This window comes from Schistocerca cancellata, chromosome 3, assembly GCF_023864275.1.
Source record: "Schistocerca cancellata isolate TAMUIC-IGC-003103 chromosome 3, iqSchCanc2.1, whole genome shotgun sequence".
Lineage (NCBI taxonomy): Eukaryota > Metazoa > Arthropoda > Insecta > Orthoptera > Acrididae > Schistocerca > Schistocerca cancellata.
In genome coordinates, this window is record NC_064628.1 from 802,637,117 (window position 1) to 802,650,765 (window position 13,649).

General features: G+C 42.5%; 1 protein-coding gene and 1 non-coding gene across 2 annotated transcripts in view; one reads left to right on the forward strand and one right to left on the reverse strand.

The window, feature by feature from the left end:
- LOC126176584 (disintegrin and metalloproteinase domain-containing protein 22) overlaps positions 1–13,649 on the forward strand; it is a 1,067,821-nt gene that overhangs the window by 120,559 nt on the left and 933,613 nt on the right. The gene's annotated exons all lie outside the window — the stretch shown is intronic.
- On the reverse strand, positions 5,951–6,025 carry Trnai-uau (transfer RNA isoleucine (anticodon UAU)). The gene has a single exon. It is a non-coding gene; the product is annotated as a tRNA-Ile (tRNA).

The window sequence follows — 13,649 nt, forward strand, 5'->3', positions numbered from 1 at the left end:
AAAACTATTTACTGACAAACAGCCAACAGGGATTCAGAAACTATCGTTCTTGTGAAAAATAACTACCTATTTTATTCTCAAGAGAAATTGAGGTATTTCCATCTGATTTCAGATTTCCAGAAGGCTTTTGACACCGTACCTCACAATCGACAAGTAATCAGATTACGTGCCTAGGGAGTACCGACTTATTTGTGCTACTGGATTTGTGATTCACTGTCATAAAACTCACAGTTCATAGTAACTGACGGCAAATCATCCAGTAAAACAGAAGTAATATGTTGCGTTCCGCTACGAAGTGTTATAGGCCCTCTGTTGTTTCTGATTTACATGAACGATATTGGAAACAATCTGAGTAGCACAGTTAGAATGTTTACAGATGATGCTGTCATTTACAGTCTTATAAACTCGTCATATGATCAAAACAAACTGCGAAAGAATTAGACACGATATCTCTCTGATGCGAGAAGTGGCAACTGACTCTAAATAACGAAAGGCGTGAAGTCAGTCACATGAGTACCAAAAAGAAAACCTCTAGATTTCGCTCACATGATGTACACGCAACAGTAAACGCTGTAAATTCAACAAAATACTTCGGGATTACAATTACCAATAACTTAAATTGGAATGATCACACAGATAAAGCTGTGGGGAAAGTAAATCCAACACTACTATTTGGTGGCAGAACACTGAGAAAATGCAACGGCATACTAAAAAAACTGCCTACGCAACGTGTGCACGTACTCTTCTTGAGTACCGCTGTGCGGTGTGTGATCCGCATCAGATAAGATCCTCGGAGGACATCTAAAAAGTTCAGAAAAGGGCAACACCCTTTGTACAATCGGGAAATAGCGGAAGAGAGCGCCACGGATGTGATACGTGAATTGGGGTGGCAATCATTAGAACAAAGGCGTTTTACGTTGTGGCAGAATCTTCTCATGAAATTTCAGTCACCAACTCCTCCTCAGAGTGTGAAAATATTTTGTTGATTCCCTCCTATATAGGGACGAATGATCATCGCAATAAAATCAGAGGAATCCGAGCTCACAGGAGAAGATGGGGTGCGATGGGGAGGTTCCCTTGTGAGTACGACGCAGTACAAATTAAAATGAGGGGCGGGACTGTTTCTCGCTTCGTATACATCTGCAGAGACGAGTTTACACACGCTGACTCCAGCAGACGTCCGTGCTGTTTATAACGCTGCAGCGGCGGATGTTACTGCTCTCGGTGAATTAGTCAGGTGGAAGGTGAGCGTAAATGTGGAAGAGAGTTAGCTTAATAGGCAACTCTGACGCAAGAGACGCGTCGCGGCGCGGCTCCAGTTAATTGCTGCGAGGAACGGTGTCTCGGCACGCCCGCGTCTGCGGCTGCGGCGTGGAAATGCCCGAGGCGGGACGGCGACGAGACGAGCAGCCGACAAACGCCCGTTGTGTGCCGACGCCCGCTCCCCGGAACTTGGTCCGCCCGTGGCCCCGCGCACAACTCGCCCAGCTGCGCCCCTGGCGCTTCCTTACCTGCGCCAAAGCACAGACTGCCGCAGGAATGCCGCAGGGCGACCCCTTCTGGGCGCGGATGCGTCCACGGAACCTCTGCATACTCCAGAACTTCGTCGTAGCAACGTCATTTCCTAACTCGTCCACAAAAAGCTTAAGTGGCAAGTTTTGTTCTTTCGGGCCCGCAGTGTCAAATATGTGCTCTAATGACATGATTATTACGAATATCAACCAGCTGCCCCGCTCTTTAAGTTCTCATTCACGATGACCCCGTTTTGGCATATTGCCATCACGTGCTCTGTAAATAGTCAGTACACTACTGGCCATTAAAATTGCTACATCTCGAAGATGACCTGCTACAGACGCGAAATTTAACCGACAGGAAGAAGATGCTGTGATATCCAAATGATTACTTTTTCAGAGCATTCACACAAGGATGGCGCCGGTGGCGACACCTACAACGTGCTGACATGAGGAAAGTTTCCAACCGATTTCTCATACAAAAACAGCAGTTGACCGGCGTTGCCTGGTGAAACGTTGTTGTGATGCCTCGTGTAAGGAGGATAAATGCGTACCATCACGTTTCCGACTTTGATAAAGGTGGGATTGTAGCCTACCGCGATTGCGGTTTATCGTATCGCGACATTGCTGCTCGCGTTGGTCGAGATCCAATGATTCTTAGCAGAATATGGAATCGGTGGGTTCAGGAGGGTAATATGGAACACCGTGCTGGATCCCAACGTCCTCGTATCACTAGCAGTCGAGATGACAGGCATCTTATCTGCATGGCTGTAACGAATCGTGCATTTACGTCTCGATCCCTGAGTCAAGAGATGGGGACGTTTTCAAGACAACAACCATCTGCACGAACAGTTCGGCGACGTTTGCAGCAGCATGGACTATCAGCTCGAAGACCATGGCTGCGGTTACCCTTGACACTGGATCACAGACAGGAGCGCCTGCGATGGTGTACTCAATGACGAACCTGGGTGCACGAATGGCAAAACGTCAATTTTGTCGGATGTATCCAGGTTCTGTTTACAGCATCATTATGGTCGCATCCGTGTTTGGCGACATCGCGGAGAACGCACATTGGAAGCGTGTATTCGTCAACGCCATAATGGCGTATCACCCGGCGTGATGGTATGGGGGTGCCATTGGTTACACGTCTCGGTCACCTCTTGTTCGCATTGACGGCACTTTGAACAGTGGACGTAATATTTCAGATGAGTTACGACCCGTGGCTCTACCCTTCATTCGATCCCTACGAAACCCTACATTTCAGCAGGATAATGCACGATCGCATGATGCAGGTCCTGTACGGGCCTTTCTGGATACAGAAAATGTTCAACTGCTGCCCTGGCCAGCACATTCTCCAGATCTCTCACCAATTGAAAACGTCTGGTCAATGGTGGCCGAGCAACTGGCTCGTCAAAATACGCCAGTCACTACTCTTGATGAACTGTGGTATCGTTTTGAAGCTGCATGGGCAGCTGTATCTGTACACGCCATCCAAGCTCTGTTTGACTCAATGCCCAGGCGTATCAAGGCCGTTATTACGGCCAGAGGTGGTTGTTCTGGGTACTGATTTCTCAGGACCTATGCACCCAAATTGCGTGAAAATGTGATCACATGTCAGTTCTAGTATAATGTATATGTCCAATGAATACCCGTTCATCATCTGCATTTATTCTTGGTGTAGCAATTTCAATGGCCAGTAGTGTAAATGATAGTCTTAATATTGGCTCTGAGCACTATGCGACTTAACTTCTGAGGTCATCAGTCGCCTAGAACTTAGAATTAATTAAACCTAACATCCATGTCCGAGGCAGGATTCGAACCCGCGACCGTAGTGTTCGCTCGGTTCCAGACTGTAGAGCCTAGAATCGCACGGCTACTGCGGCCGGCGATAGTCTTCATACAGTGGTTTGTAATTACGATCAGAAAAGTTATAAGGTACATCGTTAGGTGTTTTTACGTCACATATAATATCGTTGCTGCCATGTCCTGTCTTTTGTTTTAGAATTATTAGTTTTTCCTTAGATGTACGCTGGAGACGTGTATCTGACTTTAGTTGGTTTTTATGTAAGCTGTATTTCTCTTGACAGCTTGGATGACAGTGGATCAGCAATACTACATGTGTACGTAGCTACAATTATAAACAAGTGATGTGTGGAAAATCGTCTGCTTTTTTATAAAAATGGCTCTGAGCACTATGGGACTGAACTTCTGAGGTCATTAGTCCCCTAGAACTTAGAACTACTTAAACCTAACTAACCTAAGGACATCACACACATCCATGCCCGAGGCAGGATTCGAACCTGCGACCGTAGCAGTCGCGCGGGTCCGGACTGCGCGCCTAGAACCGCTACACCACCGCGGCCGGCGCTTTTTTATAGATTTGGATCTAATGATATTGTCCTCTGGAATTTGTTTTAGTTTTATTTGAAACTTTTGTGTTATTTTTTTTTCTCGTATTAATTTTGTTATTGCCTATGATTTATGATGTTTTCTTGGCTTTACGTCATTGTTTAGTTCTCTTTATGTTGTTGTCACTGTTACTATGGATATGTTATTTAGTGTCACTGATTTATTGATTTACCTTTTTTCTCTGTTTATAATGTTAATAAAGTTTTCTATGTACTTTTTCTGTTTTATGTCGGTTTGTTCATTTAGTAAATTTGTGGGGTTGCTATATGGATGTGAATATATCGCTATTTCCTCGACGATGTTCATGAATACTCCCTTCTGCGTAATATGGAGGATTTCTAGTAATTCGTTTAGCGATTTTACGTCGCGTTTTTCTGTTTGTAGATGTTGAAACAATCCTCCATATTATGCAAAAGGAAGCATTCATGAACACACGGCAACTCCACAGACTTACCGAATGAACAAACCGACCTAAAACAAAATAAATCCATAGAAAACTTTATTCATGTTATAAGTAAAGAAAACGGATAAAGTAATAAATCAGTGACATTAAATAACACGTGTCCATAGTAGCAGTGATAACAACATGGAAGAGAATAAAACAAAAACATAACATCAAAAAACTTCACAAATCATAAAAATATAACATAAGTCTCAAATAAAACTAAAACAAATTTCAGACAAAAATATAATGAGAACCAAACCTATAAAAATAATGAAAAGCAACCGAATTTCCAAACATCACTTGTTTATAATAGCAACTATGTAAACATGTAATATCACTGACCCACTGTCATCGAAGCTGTCAAGAGAAAAACATCATACATAAAAACCGACTAAAATCAGATATACGTCTCCAGGGACGAACTAAAAACTGTTAAAAAAAAAAAAAAAAAGACAGGACATGGCAGCAACGATACATAAGGTAAAAACACCTAATGATGTATTATAACTTTTCTGACCATATTACAAACCACTATATTAAGACCATCGTTTACTTCAGTACTTTCAGAGTACCTGATGATGGCAATATGCTGAAATAGGCTCATCGTGGATGATTTATAAAATAAAAACCATTTAAGGAGTAGTATAGCTGGCTGATATTCGTAATGGTAATGCCATTTAAGTTGCAACTTGCTGTCTAGTTTTGAAATAGGTTTACATGCATAGTGTTAGGCCCATGAAATTATGTAATAACGGGAGCTGGCTGCAACTTCAATCAACAGTGACCTACCAAAGAAGAGACTTTCAGGTAAAATTATCCAAGAGATACACTTCGATTTTGATCAGCTTGGAATACAGAATGAGTCAAAAAGTGCTTTACAACTTTGTAATGATATAGAGATATATTCACATCAATACAGCAACCCCACAAATTTACTAAATGAACAAACCGACCTAAATCAGAATCGGTAGACCTGTCAGTTTGCAGTAAACAGTTTCAGGCTTCATATAAAAGCGCCACGTGTCACTTTTGTTCGATGTGACTACCATTTGTGACGCGACAAACAACCCATAGGTAATCAGTTTCTTCTCACACTCGTTGCAGCAAATCGAGCGTATCTTGTGCAACGGCAGAGTAGATTCGATTTTTCAGGTCACGTTAATGAGACCACCGCCTGTGTACGATGTCAGCGTGCGACAACCACTCACAGACGGCAGGTCACAGCGCTAAGCGTGTCAGGGGACGCGGAAAACAGTGCAGTGATTGTCGTAATGTGGAAACGGAGCGATTTATCTGGCGTCTAGATTGGGATGATTATTGGCTTCCGGTCCGAGGATGAAAGCATTTCCGTAACGGCTAAGTTTGCAAACTGTTGACGTACCACTGTGGTTAAAGTATACCGTGCTTGGCAAATGGAGCTGTTTAAAACCTGAGCGTAGGCAACTGTGTCCATAGATGTCAGAGGTGAACAACAGCTTCGGAGATGTGGTCGGACGATCAAACGTGCAACTGAAATGACAATTAAATGAACACCCTAGCTGCAAACAGCGTTGATATACATCATTGGGTACATGTTGAAAATGAGTGCCCCGACCGGGACTCGAACCCGGGATCTCCTGCTTATAAGGCAGACGCTCTGTCCATCTGAGCCACCGAGAGCACAGAGGATACTGCGCCTGCAGGGACTTACCCTTGCACGCTTCCCGTGAGACCCACATTCCCTACATGTCCAACCACTACATTCGTAGGGCGCCTAATAGATATTTCCTCAGCAAGAGATCCCGGATTCGAGTCCCGTTCGGGGTACAAATTTTCAACATGTCCCCAGTGATGTATATCAACGCCTTTTTGAGGCTAGGGTGTTGATTTAATTATCAATTCATCCTAGAAAAGCTGCACGGTCATCAATGGTATCTATTCTTTCGGGACCAGATACTACCTTCACATAATCGTGCAACTGTTGAGCAACTGTCTGCCCAAATGAACCAAGGGGCTACCAACAGTGTCTCCTCAAGCGAACACTTGCTGCGTATGGGCCTCTGCAGCAGGCGCCCGGTTCGTGCACCCACGGTGACTGCTGTTCATCAGCGACGAAGGCTGGAATTTCCATGTCAATACTGCAACTGGATTTCCACTAAATGGTGCCGGGTGGCCTTCTCACATCAACCACCTTTTATGTTCCATCGGACTAACAGCAAACACACTCCAGCAATCGTCGGAAGGGTCTGGGGAGTATTTTCGTGGCATTTCCTGCGTGATTTCCATGCCAATACTGCAACTGGATTTCCACTAAATGGTGCCGGGTGGCCTTCTCACATCAACCACCTTTTATGTTCCATCGGACTAACAGCAAACACACTCCAGCAATCGTCGGAAGGGTCTGGGGAGTATATTCGTGGCATTTCCTGGGTGATTTCCATGCCAATACTGCAACTGGATTTCCACTAAATGGTGCCGGGTGGCCTTCTCACATCAACCACCTTTTATGTTCCATCGGACTAACAGCAAACACACTCCAGCAATCGTCGGAAGGGTCTGGGGAGTATTTTCGTGGCATTTCCTGGGTGATTTCCATGCCAATACTGCAACTGGATTTCCACTAAATGGTGCCGGGTGGCCTTCTCACATCAACCACCTTTTATGTTCCATCGGACTAACAGCAAACACACTCCAGCAATCGTCGGAAGGGTCTGGGGAGTGTTTTCGTGGCATTTCCTGGGTGATCTCGTTATACTGTAAGTCACGGTGGATCAACCCATGTATGTATCTATTGGGGAACTCGTTCACCCCAACAACCGGCCGGTGTGGCCGTGCGGTTCTAAGCGCTTCAGTTTGGAACCGCGTGACTGCTACGGTCGCAGGTTCGAATCCTGCCTCGGGCATGGATGTGTGTGATGTCCTTAGGTTAGTTAGGTTTAAGTAGTTCTAAGTTCTAGGGGACTGATGACCACAGATGTTAAGTCCCATAGTGCTCAGAGCCATTTGAACCATTTGAACCACCCCAACATACAGTTTGTTTTTCCTCGGAATGATGTTGGCTACAAGCAGGGCAATACGATATGTTACAAATAGCTTGCAGTGCACATGCGTTGTTCTAAGAATCTCAGGATGAGTTTACCGTACTCCGCTGGCCACCAATCGAGAATCTGTGGGACCACCCCGATCGGGCTGTTCCCACCATGGATCCTCAACCACAAAACCTGGCGCAGTTGGCCACTGCGCTGCAGTCGGCATGGCTCCACATACCTGGCGGTACCTTCCAGAACCTCTTCGACTCTCTTTCTGCACGTCTAGCAGCTGGCTGTGCAGTAAAACGTTGCTACTTAGGCTTTTGACAACAGTTAACCTAATGTGGCTGTGTAGTGTAGTACAGTTGTGTGCCATGAGCGTACACTCCCAAGTCTATTAACATAACTAACAAACACAGGAAGCAATGTTATCACAGTTTATATAAATTATGAACTGTCTCCGTCAGTTCCGTTTACATCCTAGTAATCTTCTGCTCAGAAAAGTGTGCATAGAATAATTCTGAATATTGTTCATCATAGTGATTGAAAGGCCGGCCGCTATGACCGAGTGGTTCTAGGCGCTTCAGTCCGGAACCGCGCTGCTGCTACGGTCGCAAGTTCGAATTCTGTCTCGGGCATGGATGTGTGGTTAGTTAGGTTTAAGTAGTTCTAAGTCTAGGGGACTGATGACCTCAGATTTTAAGTCCCATAGTACTTAGAGCCATTTGAACCATTTGAAGTGCTTGAAACAGTAAAAGAAAAAAATATTAAATATAAATAAAATTTTAGTGTAACACGTTTTTATAGCGGACAAGAAAGTGTAAAATAATTTCCAATAGCCTGATACAGATTTCTGGAAACTGTGAAGTGAATTTTTAATTGCTATGAAAATTCTTGTGAGATTCGTAATTGGAAACGTGGAGCGCAAGCAACACATAATAGTTAGGAGGTGAACTGTGCATGCATGGGTATTGCATGCGCCCCACGTTTTTCATTATCAGTCTTACGAGTATTTTAATAGTTATATAGCTATTAAAAATTCGCAACCTGAAGTTTTCAGAACTATCCGAATGGGGCTACGAATCAGTATAAGGCTAGAAGAAGTCATTTTATATTTTTAGGCCGATATAAAAACGTGTTATACTAAAAATTTATTTTCAATTAAATTTATTTAAATATTTCAGTCGATCTCAAACGTCATGATGAGATTACAGCAGAGGCATGTGCTAATTCCAGTTTTATTTCAGTTTCTCTTCACCTGAGTAAACCAGTACATTGCTTCCTACTACATAATCTCGCGAAAAAAACTTGAAGGTAAAAATTATAGAGATTCGAACTCTCACTGCGGCTTAGCAGCAACCATTCTTCTCGCGAACCATTCACGAATGGAAGAAGAACAGGGGGAAATGGCTGGTACACAAAGTACACCAGAAAGGGAATGGAAGTTTATATTGCAATGTCATCCAGTTCTGAGCTATGCTAAAAGTTTCGAAGTCTCTGGCTCATCCTAAAGTTAGTTTAAAATCAGGTACCCAGCTGACAAGCAGACAGAGAAGAGCAAGTTAATAAAAACGTAGTATAATCAATCATGTATATACCACATTTGATTGAAATTGCTTCAGGCGTCCGTGAGTTATGTTTTTATATCACTCCTTTTCACCACCATCCTCAGCTGCAGGGTGTTACAGTAACAAAGAAATTTTTTCCGCGTTGTTATTGATTTAAGTTAGTAGAAATTGCCTCAGGCGTTACAGACGTGCACCTGTAAATCGAATGAGCTGGCGCAGATCATTTCCGCAGCGGTTATTTACTCTCATTGCAGCTGTAGGGGCTGTGACGCAACCCGCGAAGCACAGCCATCATGCACGGACTGCAATTGGACAGGCGGAGCTCTCCAGTATGTTTCTTTGTCACTCCGTTTTCACCCCTACCCCAACCTCCACTATCGTAGGTTTTTCTTGACCCACATTATTGCATTGTTATCCAGTTCTGAACTATGTTTAAAAGTTTCAAGACTGTAGCTAATAGCGAAGATAGTTAAAAATCAATTGCAAAATTTGTACCGACCGGACAGACAGTCTAGAAAACAACCTGATAAAAACGTGTAACAGGAATGTGATGAGTTAAATGGCCTACTTAATAGCAAGCCAGTTTGCTACTGAGCATAAACGACCACCCTCTTCACAAAGCCACTAAAGGAATATTTCAACATTGAAAACACTCTCTAAAGGTTCGGAAAGATCCCGTGAAAATATTCGCTCCATGCCTCGCAATGAGAACCAGAAAAAGAGTTGCACATTAGCAGTACGATATTCGCGAATGAACAAGTGACTTTGACAGCAAATGTGCTGCTTTTTGACACAACCGTGTTGCAACTTACCGTATTGCAGCGAGCCGTACACCAAACGGCTCCAGCTGTCGGGCGAGGCAAGATTATCACTGCGAAATGCTTTGTGTGTTTTCCGGCCGTGCTCAAATTTTATTGGACCGTGGAACCGGAAGACTTAGAGTCATCGGATCACCTTACTGCTCACCAAAAGCTTTTATCTTTTCATAAATCGATAGCTCAGTACGGAACGGATCTTTGCAGTACACCTACTAGTTAACAGCATGCAAAATAATTCGAAGTTGCAAATACGACAGTCAGCTTTCAAGGTTTACGATCTTTTCAATTTTTTTCCCTTGTAGCTATCACTCAAGATAGCCGTAACGCTACCGGTACAGTTCTTTCTCTGTTTATTGGATACGACATGTAAAGTTGCTAGAACGTAGCAAGATTACCTGTTGCTTGTATCATTGCATACTATATTGTCCATCAGTGTCACTGATTCACCTATTCTACACCAGCCGACGTTTGATAGGGCAGTCTGTGTTATTTCTCTTAAATTCGACACTTTCTGATGCAGCAACAGTTTTGCAGTTTCCTGTCTTCTACCATGCGTCAGAGGCTCTGTTCAGCTTCTTTAAATTGAACATATTTCTTTCGCAGGATTTCATTTATAAAGGAACTTTTTCGCAGCGAGATGAAAGAGCAATTTTCAGACTTCTTTAATTTTCTCTCCCTTTCCATTCTTCTTGACATTCAACTTGTTCCTTCACGGAAAAGGAGGGACATCATGGCACTGCCTTTGTTAGGTGTTCTCAAGACTCAGCTCTTTCCTGTGTATGAACTTGAGATACAATAGCACTGCCAGCAGCTACGACAGTATGATTACAGCACTGCACTAACTGCAGATAATCTTAACAGCTGACGTAGATGGCATTGGAAAACTGAATATTGCATCAGACCAGCCAGAAACCGTAAGAAAAAGAGATAAAATTTTGCCACCACCAGAATCGTCTCATGCGAGCGCTTATGAAAGATCCTTCTTCATTTCACTTCCTGAGTCGAGAAAATCTATGTCAAGTTTTCTAACAGCGATGCTTGGTTGAAATACACTCAGACTAAGATTCCACGGCAGGACAGATGTTTCGTTACCAGCTTAATTTCATAGCTGCAGACAATAGCTTTTTGCGACACAAAGAAGATGCACTTTTGGTGTCGGAATCTAAGAGCCGTGCGACGTAGTTTTTCTAACTCCACAGTTTTGCTTGGACTCATGAGTTCACAAATAATTATATTCCTAACGCAAAGATCAAACGAATTTAATAAGAAAAGTATCTGTATAATTGTAGTCTGTAGCCATTCATAATGACAAGAACCACAATTGGAATATTAGTGTTACAAATTTGATATAAATGGTTCAAATGGCTCTAAGCACTATGGGACTTAACATCTGAGGTCATCAGTCCCCAAGACTTGGAACTACTTAAACCTAACTAACCTAAGGACATCACCGCAGCAGCAGCGCGATTCCCGACTGAAGTGCCTAGAACCGCTCGGTCACAACGGCCAGCTGAAATTTGGTGTGAAATAATATTTTATCTATAAGGAGCCTCAAACGCGTTTTTACACACGTAAGCAGTTCAGCTATTTGTCGGTACCCTGTAACGCAAATTATGTTTCTTCTCTGTATGAAGTCACGCATAGTAAAAAAAAATTTTACGCTTCTCTGTTTCACTGATTTCTTGTTTAAACGAGGACGAAGACGTAATACAATGATTTTGACGTAGGCCACAGCAGTGAATTGATCTACTCTTGTACTTAATTTCAACTATGCCTCTTGCAACGTTGACATATCAACGACGTCAAGACAGTAATGTGTCTTCACACAGCGTACTGTTGATGTAGTATGAAACATAGACATTTCACTATGAAAGAAGTTTTAATGAGTTACACATTTATGCAACGGTGGCAGTCATACTTTTGTGTTAAGAAGAATATTCTTTCATTGTTCAGTTAAAATGATTAAATTCTTATCCTTAACCTTATAACCATCTCTTTGATTTTGTAGTTCTTCTTAATTTCCATGGTCTCAAAGAAAAATTGGAGAGAATATCCACCTCATGCCAGGCACGTTTTTATTTCAGTAGTACAAATATCAGCCATTTATGAGCTGTCTTTAGTGGGTTTCCTTAGCATTCCGACTCCTCCCAACACTATCAGTTGTTTGTGCTAACAACGTACCATATTTATTTACCCTGCCATGTTTTACGATGCTGTTGTTCTGTTTGCCATTGTATTATACGTGTTAAACTTATTTGTTCACTATCATTGTTTTAAACACGCACACACACACACACACACACACACACACACACACACACACACACACACACAGTTTATTTTATTACGAAAACAAGTAAAGTATTTTAACATGGCTAATAAAACGGTATACAATGTAGCAACATCGGAAACCACGACAAGTTATATAAAATGTGGTGTTTTTGAAATTACCACACAAATAAGTCATAGCTTTATATGAGACGGAATAACAAACAAAACGTCCTCGGGATAGCACGTGAAGTGGTGAAACATGTATGAGTAGCACAACAGTAAGGAAATTGTACATTGCATGTTGAAGAAGTACTCACCAATTCTTCCATACTAATGGTCTCGAAGACATAGGCTTTTGATGTATCGAAAGTTACATTAATGACATTTTAACGCATTTTTCATACGACTAGAGGAAAAAATTCTGACCGGGACGAGATACAATCAACTTACGAATAATTTTGTTATATGTCTATTATCTGACTGAAATTGATCTGGCATTCCTCAGAATTTACATTAATTGAAGCTATAACACCCGCTTTATCCCCTTGTTTCGCGGCAGTTCTTTCTAATAAGGCAAGCATAATAAATCTTTTTCTTCACTTAACCATTTACCACACTAAATCAAATTGTTCAAATGGCTCTGAGCACTATGGGACTCAACATCTTAGGTCATAAGTCCCCTAGAACTTAGAACTACTTAAACCTAACTAACCTAAGGACATCACACACACCCATGCCCGAGGCAGGATTCGAACCTGCGACCGTAGCAGTCCCGCGGTTCCGGACTGCAGCGCCAGAACCGCTAGACCACCGCGGCCGGCACACTAAATCATAGGACAGTGCATCTTTTGGCTTAATTGGGGCTTGTTAACTCCAGAGTTTTTTAACAACACTTTTCTTCCCTTCGGCCTGTAAATATAGCTGTACTGGGTGTCCCAGGACGATTGGACGATGTTCAAGAATACGACCGGAAAGATCAATCAAAGCGAAAAGTCGAGCAAACATAGGCTCTAAAATTCAAATGGCTCTGAGCACTATGGGAGTTAACATCTGAGGTCATCAGTCCCCTAGAACTTAGAACTACTTAAACCTAACTAACCTAAGGACATCACACACATCCATTCCCGAGGCAGGATTCGAACCTGCGACTGCAGCGGTTGCGCTCTAAAACTCATCTTTATCTTTGATCCTGTGAAACAAGTCTTGTCGACTGCAAGTTCTTTGCTTTCCATATTTTTCGATAGCTAAAACAAGAAAAATTGTCTAATAAACATGAGCTGTAAAATGCTTAGATTAAGAGTTATGAGCATTTGTTCAGTGGAAGAGATGTGTTTCACAGTAGCGGTGATGAGTAAGTGCTCATAGCTCTTAAGGAAGGCACTTTAGAGTCCATGTTTACAAGACTTTTCTGCTTCGAATTATCGTTCCTGTCGAAAACTTTAATGTTGCCTATTCCTCCTTGAACACCCTGCACAGCTGTGATATTTCTTTAGCTAGCAGCTCAAGATGATCTGTTCTCTTTTCGCTCATTGATTTTACAGTAGTAAATTTTGTGCTTTTGTTAGTTTTTATATAATTGTTTTCTTTGATTTCGTGGCTCAGTGCAAATAATCTGTGAT